Source organism: Stegodyphus dumicola, chromosome 4 (assembly GCF_044657685.1).
Source record: "Stegodyphus dumicola isolate Sdum_Otavi_A_Nest chromosome 4, ASM4465768v1".
NCBI lineage: Eukaryota > Metazoa > Arthropoda > Arachnida > Araneae > Eresidae > Stegodyphus > Stegodyphus dumicola.
The window spans coordinates 53385464-53401580 of record NC_140771.1 but is presented as its reverse complement, the minus strand read 5'-3'; the positions used below and the strand labels follow the sequence as shown (position 1 = coordinate 53401580).

Below are 16117 nucleotides of genomic sequence, written 5' to 3'. Positions count from 1 at the left end.
AAAAATATCATAAAAAGTGTCCAGTGGCAATTACTATTTATTTACGTATATTTGTACGTTATACTATACGTAAATTTTACGTAAAATTTAGGTATATTTACGCGAGAGACTGCTGTTCATTCGCAACTTTTACGTATAATATACGTAAATTTCAGGGATTTACGTATATTTTTAGTAAAAATTTACGTATATTTATCGCATATACGTAAATCTCAATTTTTTGCTTCACGTATGCGTATATATTTAGTAAAAATTTACGTAAATTTCCCCGATTTCTTTACTGTATATAAACGTATATATTAGGTAAAAATTAAGGTAGATATTCCCCGTATTTTACGGTACAAAAACGTATATATTTGATAGAAATTAATGTATATATTTACTGTATTTTACGGTACAAAAACGTATATATTTGATAGAAATTAACGTATATATTTCCCGTATTTTACGGTACAAAAACGTATATATTTAATAGTAATTGACCTAAATCTTCCCTATGTTTTCTTTGCATATGCGAATGACTGGTAAAAATTTAATCCGATGTCTTCTCCACTTTACTGTGTATAAACGCACATTTTTTGGTAAAAAATTTGCATAAATCTCCAGTTACCTTTTCCGTAAAATGTACTTATTTTAATCTCATATTTTTTATATAAATCTATGCAAAAACTTTCTGCCTGCTATGATTAAAAGGTAAAATGTCATTTTTATATCATATTCTTACATATCTGCTTTTTAGTTATGTACAGCAATATGGAATATATATAACTGGAAAATTTAAATGCACTAGTAAATGAAAAAAAAAAAAATCTATTCAAAAATTACATAAGACTTAAAGGCTGAAAATCACTTTTAATATTTCATTTCAAAGCGACTACAAAATATGCAATAAGTTTCGTAAACATCAATTCTACGTTTTAAATCAATTAATGCTATCATTCATTTACATTTTTGTTTACCAAATTTATTTCATAAATTTAAATTTAGTAAACAACTGTAGCAAACAGTTGTTTATTAAATTCATTATTACTAAATAACACTTTAAATAAATTATTTGCTTTTCCAAAGGACATTTTCTTATGCCATTTAAATGAACAATAGCATTAATTGATTTAAAGCATAGAACTCAGGTTTACAAAATTTATTGCGTATTTTGTAGTCACTTTGAAATGAAATATTAAAAGTGATTTTCAGCCTTTAAGTGTTATGTAATTTTTGAATAGAAATTAATTTTTTTTGCATTTAAATTTTCCAGTTATATATATTCCATATTGCTGTACATACCTAAAAGGTGGATATGTAAAAATTTGATATCAAATTAACACTTTATCTTTTAATCATAATATGCAGAACATTTTTGCATAGATTTATATAAAAAATATGAGATTAAATTAAGCACATTTTAGGAAAAGAAAAATGCAGTAAATAGGTAATTGGAGATTTATGCAAATCTTTTACCAAAAATGTGCACTTATACACAGTAAAGAGGAGAAGACATCGAACTAAATTTTTACCAAAGTCATTCGCATATGCAAAGAAAACATAGGGAAGATTTAGGTCAATTATTACCAAATATATAAGTTTTTTTACCGTAAAATACGGGGAATACCTACGTTAATTTCTATCTAAAGTACAATATAGTTAATTACCAAATTCAGTAAACATCATACATTTAGATTATTTGAATGAGTGTGCTAAATTTTAAAATTGTTAAATATAGACCAGGAAATTGTAGAAAACTTACCTTTTCCAATAGTTACGAAGTTGACTTATTTTTCTTGAAGATGAATGTTTAATGTCACAAATATTGCATTCATATCTTCAGGTAATACACAAATATATACATATTTATTTATTAAAATTAAGTTTATCCAAAACATGTTAAAGAAAATATTAATTTGCATGTAAGTTAATCGAGTAACTTCTGTTTTAATTACAGACATAATTATGATATGTAAAAATTTTACATTTATCAGTCAATCTTGCAATGTATTGTAATCTATTATTGTTGTCTTTCTCAGTTTAAAATCTTATAAATATATTAGATCAGTACTAAAAGTTCACCTCTACAAAAGAAATGCTTTATCGAAGCATTTTTAAAAAGTTCCCTTTTACAATGTAACTGTTAATTTCATAAATATGTTCATAAAATTATGCAAATTCAAAATTACCTAAATATGTTCTTTATTTTATCTTATATACCAGATAAAATTTTAAAAAGTTAATTTGTTTAGGAATATTGAATTTTTTAATATTTATCTCATGTGACTTTTTCTATAACATCATTATAAATGTACATGTTGATGTAGACATACCAATTATTTTTTTCCATCAAATAGCTTTATAGTATTAAATGATTTAAAAGGAGGCAACTGGACAAAAGAAAGCAATTAGAAGTTGGCTAATTTTTGATTAATTTGGTGTCAAATGCTGTGCATTTTAGATTATGCTCATATGATGACAATGAGTTATTTAAATTATAAAATTATTATGAACATATCCCACATAAATTAACAAGTATCAAATTTCAAATTGTTTGAAGTATTATGAACTGTAATACTTGCAAAAGAAATACACATGAAATTAATTTAAGAATTAGGTTTATTTTACAGGTATTCGAAAACCAATTACTGTTAAACAATAAAAACTAACATTAAATCTGAAGAGCATAATTGTTTTCAATAATGAAATTCAACATAGATTGCATTCATCTTTGCCATATTTGTTCTATAGTTCGCTGTCTTTAATATCCTGCTCGATTTTTGTAAAAGTGAATTCTTTGTCACGCAATGTTTTGAGAACAGCTCCTAAACAAGAAAAAGAAAAAATTATAATAATTTCACACTTCAGATGTTTTCAGTTTTTAAATATCATTGAAGTATTAAAAGATGCATATAAAATGCACTGAGTATTTCATATTTAAAAACTTACATTTCAGTAATTAAAAATTTAAGTTCATACTATCACACAGTAAACTTCAATTATATACCTTACACAATGCCTATAATTTCAAGTAAAAAATACCTAAAGATTTGTTTAGAACTGCAAGGTTAAAAAACTCTTTAATGGCTATGTTTGTATTTAAGTACACAAGAAAAAACTTAATTTTGTATTAATTATATTGCATTAGCCTTTCCAATTTTACTCCTACATATAGTAAAGAATATCCGCTTTCTTACAGATATCTTTTTCTTAAATAAAGAGTAAGCACAAAACTAATCACAACACTATATACATATAACAGAATACTTCATAAACATATACATGTTATTAACATATGTATATGCATTGACAGGCTATTTTACACATTTCAATAAACCAATACACAATTAAAAGTATTATCAGTAAATTCCTCCAAAATCAGAACACAAATCTTTAATTATGATAAAAATGGCATCTCAGTTTGCAATATAAAATATTTCAAGTCTACATTCATGTGCATTTTAAGCAAACAGAAAGCTGAATAACAATAAAATTATAAATACCATAAAAAAGTTAAAAGCCATGTAGAATGATAGCAAGACTAAATGAAGTCTTCCTTCAAAAATCAATTTAAATTCAAAATTTTGCCTTCCTATTGAACATCTCAAAATAGGGTTACTGCTTTCACTAACTAAATTTTCTGTCTTGACAAAATAAAAATTGTCACTTCTGTTGCAGGAAATATTTGCTGCAAACTTTGTATGCAAATAATCCAGTGAAAAAAATTTAATTGTGGCTTGAATATTTTCTTTATTAAATAAATGAAAAATTCCCATGTAATATTAATTTATGATCCACATGAAGCTTTTTAGCTCTACCATATCATGCAGCTATTTTAAAATATATACTCTCATATAAAAGCCACAGAATTTTTTTACCAATATTAATATGGTATAAATCATTAATAAATCTTCTAAAATCAGCCCAAAAATTTCTGAATTTGATACCCAAAACATAATTCTATGTAACTGTTAATGTATGCATTTGCTTGCACATACTTAAAATGAATTATAAACACAAAAACTTAACATAACATATTAACTTTAATAAATTCTTAATTAGCAAGATGACTCAATTAAGGCAAAATATGAAAGAAATCTACCTGATGGAATAGTTGTAAAAGATATATTTAAAAAAAGGTAATACTGTTTACCTTACACATGGCAGACATTGAGTAAACTGTATGCAGCTGGATTATTTATTAGGAATAGAAGTTAGATCAAAGTGCCAGTTCTGGAAGGCTTTAACCATTTGGGTGCAAAGAAGCATCTCAATTTAAAAAAGAATAAAAGCTAATAGAATTTTATAACTTTTACGATCTAGCACAAATATTAGACACATAAACAACACTAAATGCCATTATTTACTTGCACATTTTCCTTCTTTGTGTACTTTACTCCTTAATTTTTCAGGATATGATTTAGAAACAGAGTTATGGTAAAAATGTGTACTGATAAAAAAAAAATATTGCTGAAACTGATAAGTCCTTTGAATTATATACTATAGTGCAAAGAGGGATGGAATATGCGACTAAATATGATAAATCAGATTACAATAACATTAAACAAATAACATGAAAAACTGAGAAAGGAAATTTTATTTGAAATTATTTTTAACTCAAAGACAAACAGTATTTCCAACTTATTAAATTCAATTACATCTTACCTTTGTCAAACCAATATTGGTACTTTTCCATTTTGCCGGCGCAAGCGATAAAGTTGCCCAAAATGGTACAACCGATGCCAAACAGAATATCCTCGCTGGTAACCTTTTACGTTTCATTTTCAAAACACGTCGCAGCTATTTCTATCAGATTGAATGTTTCTTTCAATACTGGGATACAATGACATAGAATTTTTACCAGATAGTTCAATTTTATGTCCTAAGGCCATTCACGGTAATTAAATCAATTAGGATGCAATCACACGCTCACCCAAAAATATAGAAAAGGCAAATTCAAGGATTAAATTCATCAATTCTAACGAGAATGCACTAGCAAAGTAAAGCACTGCGGTTTTACATAATTTCTGAGTAAGCTATTCGTACGAATTGAAATAATTCCTGCATTTAAACTTGTATTCCAAATTAAGATTTAACTTGAAATTAATTTAGATAATTACTGAGAGAATTAGGGTAGTTTAACACTTGGGGTCACATGATATGAAATGGCAAATCAGAATGTTGTACCATGAAAGCATAGTAAATTCTTAAATTAATCTCTTTTTACAAATACAAATTAATGTCTTTCTACAAATTTATTGTCTTTATTTATTATCATTTTACAAAATTTTAAATGATATTAAAATGTTTATGCCTTTAAAATTAAAATTTCTTAGAACTAACATTTGTTAACATTTTTTATGTGTATATTGTGTGTTGTCGCCAATAAAGTCTGCTTGGCAAGATTTGCGCTGCAAAACGGAAAAGTACCCTGATATTTTGAATTTTTTAAAATAATTTTCATAAATTTACTATTTTAGGGAGGCTCGGTAGCACAGTGGCTAGTGTGTCACGCAGCAGCACCAGAGGTCTGGCGTTTAATTCCCAGGCTAGGCAAGGTTGGAACAGCCTTTAATCCCTTAAGTGGGTCGATAAAATTAGTACCAAGTTCCATTGGGGACTTAATACCGGGGGGCCTGCAACAAGCTGGCTTATGCACAAACACCACAGAGCTCACCATCTAGAAAGTAGATATCAAGGCCATAGCTCTCTAAGGGCTGTCTGTGCCATCCAGTTTAGTTTTAAGTTTTACTATTTTAGTAACATAAAAACACATCTGTAACAGGTTTGGTTTAGGTTTATTTGATTACTGCAAAGCACAATAGGGCTATCTGCCTAAGGTAAGGAATGCCTTCGTAAAGGACTTTCTAAGGGAAACTGGCTCATATACATGTTACACATGGGGAAAACCACGGAAACGACCATGCAGCCAGACCATTCGCGGGATTCGAACATCGAACCGAACTACCAGTTTTCAGCAACTTTACCACTGGGCAGTTGGCGGGCCTTCTATTACACAGGACCTGTGTGTGCAGGATCACCTTCGAAATTAAGAGAATTGTATTTAAAATCAGTGCTAAACTAAAGCTGCTTTCTTGCCTAATTTTATACTATTGAAAATACCGGTAATTAAGACACAATAACACGCCGAATAAATACTAATTCAGAAATCAAACAACAAAAATCAGCGTTATATTTACAAAGTTTTCACAGGACTAGTTTCGATGGTTTTACCGAACCACCATCTTCAGCTGCAAAACCGCAAATGAACAAGATAGGAAATAATGATTAGATAAGATAAGAAAGCCTGGACAAGAATAAGCAAGTGGCGCCATCTGTTGGTAAAACCAGAACTAAAACATAATTTCTTTAAAGGCCGAAGGCAAATTTGGATTGGAATTAGGATCGTTAACTAGAACAGAAAGATTTTTATGAATGTGAAATGCCTCTAGAAAATCCAGTTCTCCAATGGAAGATGTTTTTTGAATAATTTTGGCAGCAGAAAAACTGAAAGTGTGGTTTTCGGACCAGCAATGTTGAGCAACAGAAGACTTCTGTGTTTCCTTTTTTCTAACATATGCCTCATGTTCCTTGACGCGAAATTTTAAGGCTCTCTTAGTTTGGCCAATGTAAATTAAACCACACTGGCAAGGAATCCTATAAATACCCCAGGAATTCATATCCGGAATGGGGTCCTTGAGTATAGAAGTTGGAATTTTATTGATGGGAGAATAAACAACCCGAAAGTTAAATTTCTGCAAAATATGTGCAACTTTATAGCTAATTGATGGAAAGAAGGGAATGACAACAGAATTTTTATAATCTCCTAAAACAAGATTGTGCCTTTTAGTGTGTTGAAATGAGAATTTTTTAACTGCTTGATTAATAATGTTGGGTGGAAATCCCCTGTCAATAGCTATTGCTTTTAAATACTTTAGTTCTTCATCAAGGGCTAGTTTGGAGGAGCAAACTTGAAGAGCACGGAAAACATAGGAATAAAATGAAGCTAACTTTTGTTTAGTCGGATGACATGATTTAAAGTGTGGTGGAAGGCAAACCGATGAAGGTTTACGGTAAACCGTAGTACTGAAGTTGGATGTGTTACGTGTGACCAGAATGTCGAGAAACGGAAGAGAATTGCAAGTCTCAAGTTCAAAAGTGAACTGAATAGCAGGATCAATAGAATTCATTGTTGAAAGAACTTTATTTAAATCATCTTTATTACCTTCAAACAGAGTAAAAGTATCGTCTACGTAGCGGAACCATGCCGTGAAGTTTAAAGTTTCAAACAATTTTGATTCATAATCAGATTGTAGATATCAGCCAGATTGTAGATATCAGCCAGGATGGGACTGAGGGGGCTTCCCATGGCTAATCCCTCAGTTTGCTTGTAATATTTATTTTGGAAAACAAAATGTGTTTGTTTCAAACAGAGTTGAGTGAGAGAAATTAGCTCATCAATTTCGATGCAAGAGAAATGAAATTCGCGAAGTCTGGTTTCTAGACATCTTAATGCACCCTCCACTGGGACATTGGTGAATAATGATTTTACATCAAAAGAAACCATGAGTAAATTACTAGGAGAAATGTTTTTAACTTTTTTTACAAACTCTATTGAATTTTTTATGGTGTAAATGTTATTGTCTAATAGAGTTGAAAATCTAGAAACTAAATATTTAGCTAATGGATACGAGGCAGTACCTAAATTTGATACAATAGGGCGGAAAGGAATACCACTTTTATGAATTTTGGGAAGAGCATATAATCTGGCACAATTCGCAACAGATGGGATAAGTGAATGTTTTAAGTTGGCTGAAATAATTTGCGAAGATTTGATCACAGTTTTTATTTTTGACAAATCCGAAGGTAGGGATCGGATTATATGGTCCTTCGTTTAAGAGTTTAGTGACACCATCGATGTAAGTGTTCCTATCCATGACGACGGTAATTGTCAAAATTATTCGTATTCAATATGTGTAAGATTATTAATGAGCTGCCAAACCACAGTTAACCATCTAATATACTACATTCAATGGTATTATTTTTCTTTTTGAATGTCAGGTTTTCATTATTTCTGCCAATATATCTGTAACAGGACATAAAGATTGAGTTAATGTAGAATAGAAAATTACCTTGCAACATATCCAATACGACTTAGTGGCAGTACTTCATTCTCTAGAAAAAACATTTTAAATTATTATACTTAAACAAAAAATTCATATTTGTTACAACAAAACATCATTAACACAATAAACCAGAGTTGAATGCAAATATAGTTTAACTAGATTCTTGAAAACTAGTTTATTACTTTCAATTTAATTTTAAAATAATAAAAAATAAGGTACGTATTATGACTACCTAGATATCTTGCCTAAACTGGCAATCCTTGTAGGTTATACAGGTTAAACCTAACATAGTTATAGAGGGCACTGAGATAGAGAGTATTAATCCCACACTAGGGACTCTTAACATTTGGTGGGAACAGTTTGAAAAGTGAAACGGATATTTATAGTGAACCAACGCAAAACAAAAACAATAGTCCTTTAGGGACAAAGCCCCTTTGGACTAATAAATAAATTAACAGCTTTTAGCTATTTTTTCTTCTTGTAAAAAATCGACATACAGAATATTTTTATAAAATAACAGTACTTTAAGCATGCATTTTCCACATATTTAACACAATAATTCATTCTAGCTCTGTTGCAATACTGGCAAAGGTACTCCTCTGGTATTAGGACGGGATTCAGAAATGTACAATGAAAGCTAGAGATACGAGGAAAGTACGAGCAAAATACAAGCATTCACTCGAGTAACGAGCAATGAGCCAGGCTGTCGGTATGGGTGGAGCCATTTTCCTACTCAACTCGGGGAATCCCTTCGTCAGATCACTCAGTGTTCTTATATATACGTGTTTGTGTACTTACAAGTTAATTGTTTTGACATTTAACATGAAAATAATTATTTCAAGATGCCTCGCAAGAAGATTGTTGCCTCAGATAGTGCTGCAAAGAAAAATAAGGAGCCATGGCCGTCGATATCAAGAAAGAAATCATAGATAAACATAAGCATGGTGAGGGAATTGCCGAAGACTTGCGGCGTTTCAACATCGAAAATCTACACTATTCTGAAGAAGCAGGAAGAAATTAAGAAACTTGATTTAGCCAAAGGAATGCTGGAACGAATTAAACTCGTTATCTCGAGGTTCCACTGTAGATATGTAAGCATGTGTATATGCATGTATGCATATGAGTATACACATACATACATAAAGAATATACACATGCACATACGAGCACCTACATTTAAAAATGCATGCATATAGACACACATTTCTGAATCTGGTCCTGATAACAGAAGAATACCTACATGAATCATAGGATTTACATTAATCAGTTATTAGAATTCTTAAATGCAGAGGATTTACATTAATCAGTTTTATTAGAATTCTTAAATGCAGAGAATTTCATCTTCACTATCCGAAAATTCAGTTTCATTTCCAGCTGAAACTATATCAGGACAATCTCACTTATATTATTTCCCTCTAACAACTGAACATTTTTAAAACCTTTTCTATTCCATGGAAAACTAATGCTACATTAAACATATATTTTCTAAATCTGAAAATTTTAAGTTAGCTTAGAAACTGTAATCATTCTTAAAAAAGTTTGATTTGTGCAGATGTTAGATCAAAAAAATTACTTTCCTGTGAAAAAGTAATATGGCGTTGAACAACATGATTTTACACATCAAGATATACTGAGTGAAAATTCCTGAAATATTTTATTTCTTGGTATCTTACTATGCAAGAATTGTATAAATAAGACTATCTCCCTTTTTTTAAAAAAAATGTTTAGTAAATACTATGAAGAAAACTGGCTACATTATTTACAGTTCATAATTAATAGAAAATAAATAATTTCTTAGCTTATCAGAATTTATTTTTATCACATTCATAAACAGTACTAATTTAAACAAACATACCATTATGATTTCAATAACTATGAAATAGAAAATCCAAATCTGCGTCTTTGATAGTCTAGTAGATTGGACGTCTCGTTTACTACAATTCAGCAGGGTGCCGACTCCCCAGACTATAATATATATATATATATTTAATTTACAAGGGAAAAAGCAACAAAAATATAAACAATTTCTTGGTTTTATATAAGCATTTCTGCACATTTACAATTTTCATTTTTTTAACTATCTAGTTATATCAAAATACATGATTTAATAAAATATAATTCAAATAATTTAAGGTATTTTAGATCAAATACTAACTTTTCAATAAATTTTTTTCATGCAAGTCTAATAATTAACATAACTATCAAGTTTTGACTTCGAAAATTATGTTTAGAGAAACCCGAAGCTGCAGTAAATAATAATAAATTTATTCAAAACTGAAAGTAATGCATTCTTACTTTATTTTCTTTCTTTAACTATGGCAGATCTTTTAAAACAACAAAATCAAACAAACAAAGAAGAAATGCATTCATGAAAGGACTTAGGACTTACTTATTATTCATGAAAGGATATATTTCAGTAATTACAAATACATGAAAATTCAGTATATATAAAATAAAATGAACAAAGTACCTGTGTTTCTATCGCATAAAATTTCCTGTTTTAATAGCACAATATCTTTGAGTTAAAGATTATATATTAAAGCAAATTTATAAAACTAAATTCAAAAATAAGAAATTAAATTATTTTTAGGGAAAACACTAAGCAAATAAAAAATTTTGAATTTCATAAATAAATGAAAGTTACATGCTTTATTTTTTGGCATAAAATAGATAATATTTCCAGAACAGATTTCTGAACAATTAGTCATGTTAATATTGCCTTTCTTTTTCCATTAAAAGCTATTTCCTGCTTAATTACAGTATGCTTTAAGATAAATATTAAAACGTTTGAGTAAAAATAATATAACTATAAAAAGGTGTGACACATACAAACAGGAGTGACACAAACAGTAAGAAACAGACTAGTGCAAAATTTTTTCAATTTATTGATTTGGTATTCTATGTCATTAACAGTACCAAATCCTGAAAATGAATCATTAGGCTCGTACACAAAAGAACAACACATGGAAAATCCCATTTCCTACACAGACGCTATTTATAAAATTTGATATAGGTGAAGAAAGTACGAGTATTAAACACTGAAAATATAAAATATTCACTTACTTTCTTCAAGTAATTAGTAACATCGATGGATTCAGTCACAAATGCCAATCCACGAACAAACTGTATTCTTAGCGAATTTACCATTCTTTTCGACCGCCATTGCTGACTTCACAAATACCCCGCCACAACCGGATGTAGAAAGCGTCTGCTTTGCCATTGGTCAGTGAACAAGAATTGCAACGCTTTTTTTTTTTTTCTCTTTATAATTAAACATATTAAGAAAGCCTCTAAATTAGCATATGCAATAAACTTACTTTTGCATTATATAAATTTATATTCACAGCATCTCTGTATTAAGGTAATAATTCAATTTTTCTACGAAAAATAGAAATGTCTGTGTATGCGCATGCTCAGTGTATAATCGTAAATCCAGTTAATTTTTATAGTAAGTTAGCATACAATTAACTATGTAAATTTTGAGTCCATTTAACTGGACCCTTGTACTTATTCTGTAGATCTCCATATTAAGAATGTCTTTAAATGTTTCAGGAAAAATATATAATATAATATAATTATTTATTTACATTATTTATTTATTTTTTCCTCATATAAAAATTATTAAAATCGCTATATCATTTTCCCCGTACATTAAACAAAATTAAAAAATGTTAGCCTCATGTGATTTTTATAACAAAGACTAAAGGAACTGAAATATATGCAAAATATCAGGATTCAGCTTGCAATTTCGTAGAGTTATTATTATTATTATTAAATAAAAATATTAGTATATCTTTGATTATAATTAATGATCCTTTGGTCTACATTAAACTATTGTTCAAGAAGTTAAACATTTTCAAGCATCTTCTGCTCTATTTATTATTCTAATCCTCGAAATGAAAAATTTGCTAGTCTTATTCCAATTTAATTGCCCACATTTGCTTAATAAAATAAGGCGAGTATTGTACCAAACTCAGTAAGTACACAAATTTAATATACAGCTTAATCCAGTTAAATGGGTAATAGGATTTTCATAAAAGAAATTAAATTGTGTAAATTAATGTAAATGTTGATACAGTCAAAAGTCGTTAATTCGGACACCCATAATCCGGAATGATCTATAATCCGGACCTCAAAGCTACAAACTTTCTGCGCATGCGTCTCGTTCACGCATGCGCACAGGCGTTTACGAGAGCGCGTAAGACCCTTACGGCTGCGAATATGTTTGTGCGCATGCGCGTTTAATGTGTAACGGAGTTATACGCTAAGCTAAAGTTATCTAATTCAGTTAATGTTGCTGATTGCGTTGTTCCTTAATCTTCGAATTGGATCAGGCTTATTATTTTTTGCAGACTGTTAGAGCAATTTTATAAAAGTAAGCTTGAACTTTCAATTATGTCAAATAGAATTTCCGATATATATTTACTACAAAGCGAAAGTATGTTTTGAAATCCAAAATCTGTTTATCAATTTCACGCTGCTCTGCGGCAGGGGGGGGCAGAAACGTCATTATTAGATTATGATAGATTAGAAAGATTATGTCAAATAGAATTTCCGATATATATTTACTAATATGTAATTTGTATCTACAAAGCGAAAGTATGTTTTGAAATCCGAAATCTGTTTATCAGTTTCACGCGGCGGATTGGAAGTTGATCTGTCAGCACTATCCTTATCTTCAGGGCAGATGTTTTTATTTTATTTGGTTTATAATTCGGTACTAAGTGTAGTATTTCACCTCGATATACTCCGTCTTTGATATGATTTAAATCAAGTTCCTCGTCATTATAATTCGCTTCCGATAGTGAAGAAAGTGACCCAGAGGTTATTGAAAACGAAAACATTTCGATTGACAAATTAGTCGGTATTCTCAACACAGCAATTATAGGGCTTGAACAGCGGAACTTTGTAATTAAACAAGAAATTATGTCTGTTTAATAGAATTAAAGAGAAAGTATTATCACATGAAACGAAGCAACTTACATTGAAGGAAATGTTTAATAAAGTAAACAAATAAATATTAAGCTTTTTCTTTTTGTAAATTTTGATACCCTTTAGATCATAATTGTTCTTTATTTCATAAATTACGGTTTCATATTTTTAATTTTACTAATTTCTGCATGCCATCTTACGAGATTTAAAACTGATGATCTATAATCCGGAAAAATCGATAATCCGGAATCGCGGAAGTCCCGACGAGTCCAGATTAACGACTTTTGACTGTATGAATAAAAATAACAAATTTGATATAAGAAAATAAATAAGTTATTTTGAAGATCTTTAAATTAAGAAAATATAATTTTTTGCAAAAATGCACGTAAAGATTTAGCTCACATGTTAAAATTTATAGAAAAATTTTAGCCTCATATATGAATGCCCCTTTTTTCATGTTCGTGGAAAAGGAAAACAAAGTGAAATGCCAAAAATGCACTAAATATTTTGAATTAATAAACTTCATTTTCAATCTTTTTAGACTTCGTATAATATCTGTAAAAGTGACGAATGAAATATACCATAAAGGCAGTAGTTTCTTTCAGAACATTCGGATTCGTATAATATGCGTAAAAGTGACGAATAAAATATACCATTATGGCGGTAGTTTTTTTAGTACATTCAGATTCGTATAATTTTCGTAAAAATAACGTGTGGAAAATAACGATAAGAGTCAACAGTAACTTCAGCCTTTTTCATTTGTATAAATTTCGTAAAAGTAACGTGCAAAAAATACCATACCCTTATTTCACCAAAATTATACGTATATTTTTGGAGACGTGCTGCCTGGGAAACACTCAACATTTGAGCTTGAGGGAGAGGATCGAAATCGTAAAATCGAATCTCTTAGCTGTTCTCTTGTTGCACAAAGGAATGTATTTACAAAGGTATCTTCACAATTATTTTAAAAGAGGAATCAAAGTAGAATTTTTGTCATTTTTGTTCCCTGTAGTTTTGATAGTTACTTGCCATGATGAACAGATCAAAATACTCTTTTTGGAGCAAGATAATAGAATTACACGCTTGATATGTAATTTTATGATTAGCGTGTGCAAGGAGTATAATATTAAGTGACACCATGACATGAAACACTCAACATTTGAGCTTGAGGGAGAGGATCGAAATCGTAAAATCGAATCTCTTAGCTGTTCTCTTGTTGCACAAAGGAATGTATTTACAAAGGTATCTTCACAATTAGATAAGTGTGTTGACATTAGTTTGCGAATCGCAGCTTTAATTGCTTAAAGTGGCTGCCATTTACTGATGGCAATTTCGCAAAAAGTGTACATTGTTGGCATCCGAGAAAGTATGCCCTGAAGCTATGAAGAAATTTAAAAATTTGAGTGACAGCAGAACAATAATTCAAAGAATAATTGAAAATTTATGTGATGATGTTAAGGAATAATTACAGATTGCTGCCACCAAATTTAAGTACTTCTCTCTAGCAGCTGATGAGTCAACAGACAGCGCAGCTGCTTTTGTTTGTTAGAGGAATTTCTGAAAATTTTCAAGTAACTGAAGAATTTGTTGGAATGAGTTCAATGAAGGGGTGAACAACTGGAGCTGATATTTTATCCTCCATTTTAAATTTGTGTTCAGCCCAAAATTTTGATTCTAACAAACTTGTTAGTATCACAACTGATGGAGCTCCAGCCATGACTGGAATTCAGAATGGCATAGTGAGTCTACTGAGAAACAACCATTTGGATGATCGAGGCAAAGATTTGCTTGGGTATCACTGTATCATACAACAAGAACAGCTGTGTGCGAAAGAACTAGGATTTTATGGTCTAATGAAGGTAGTGAGCGAAACAATCAATTTTAATGGTTTAAGCTACAGGCAATTTAAGGAAATCTTAAAACACAGAGATGCACCACACAGTGATCTCATATATTACGCTGAAGTATTATGGCTGAGCTATGTAGAGGCTGATTTGATTGATGAAATACTACCATTCCTTGAAGAAAAAAGCAAGCAAATTACGATGTTAAAGGAACCATCTTTCAAGTATGAATTAGCATTTTTAGTTGATGTGACAGCCCATTTGAATGACCTAAACAAAAAATTGATGGCGAAAATCCATTTCATCAGTCAACTGGAAAATGCAGTATCTGCTTTCAATCTAAAACTCCAGTTGTTCTCAAAGCAGCTTGGCTGTCAAAATTTTGTCAATTTTCCTTACCTGGAGCAACTCAGTGAAAATTTCCTTAATAAACAACTGGATTATTCAGATCAAATACAGATATGACCTGCATAAGGTTAAATTTAAACTGTTTGGGGATCAATTTTTTGTTGTAGTTGAAGAAGCTCCAAAAGATGTTCAAATGGAACTTACTGATTTACAAACTTCTGACTTATGCAAATCCAGATTCCGTGATTTAGACATTCTTGACTGCCGAATTTTTGCTCTTAAAAATAATGCAAGCAAATGTGCTACCATGTTTGGTAGCACTTATATATGTGAACAAACATTTTCTCTTATGATTCCAAATAGGTCAAAATTAAGAAATAAACTGACAGACTTGCAATCTGTCTTAAGAATATCAACAACTAGCTTTCAACCAAATATATCAAAAATTGTTTATAAAATTTACTCTCAACCATCACACTAATGTATTTAACTATGGTTAACTTGTACACATTTTTATTAAAATATTTATATATTAAATTATCATGCACAAACATAAACTGTAAATTTTTTTCTGAACTGTGTGTGTTGGCCCTAGTAGCACGTGCAAGGGGAAAGGGAAACCCTGCTCTCTCCTTCCTTACATATATATGCAATGGTCTCCAAATCAGTTTAAATTTGATATGGTACATGTCTGAATTGCAAATTAAACAACTTACTGCATTGATCCCTCCCCCACATACACCAGAATTTTTTTTTTCCCTATATGCTAATAGCCCTCGGCAATTAAGTTGTTTTTGTAAGTGCCCCTTCTGCTAAAAACGTTGTGAGCCCCTACACTTTAAAAAAAAAAAAAAAAAAAAAAAAAAAAAAAAAAAAAAACTCATG

The 16117-nt window shown here is 30.0% G+C and overlaps 1 protein-coding gene and 1 long non-coding RNA gene across 7 annotated transcripts in view; both read right to left on the bottom strand.

The window, feature by feature from the left end:
• Positions 1–16117, bottom strand: part of Adck5 (aarF domain containing kinase 5) — a 102449-nt gene that overhangs the window by 39024 nt on the left and 47308 nt on the right. The gene's annotated exons all lie outside the window — the stretch shown is intronic.
• LOC118193675 (uncharacterized) lies at positions 2590–16038 on the bottom strand. The gene is made up of 3 exons (XR_015040652.1): positions 9964–16038; positions 8115–8157; positions 2590–2807 (listed from the first exon to the last, which is right to left on the bottom strand). It is a non-coding gene; the product is annotated as an uncharacterized LOC118193675 (long non-coding RNA).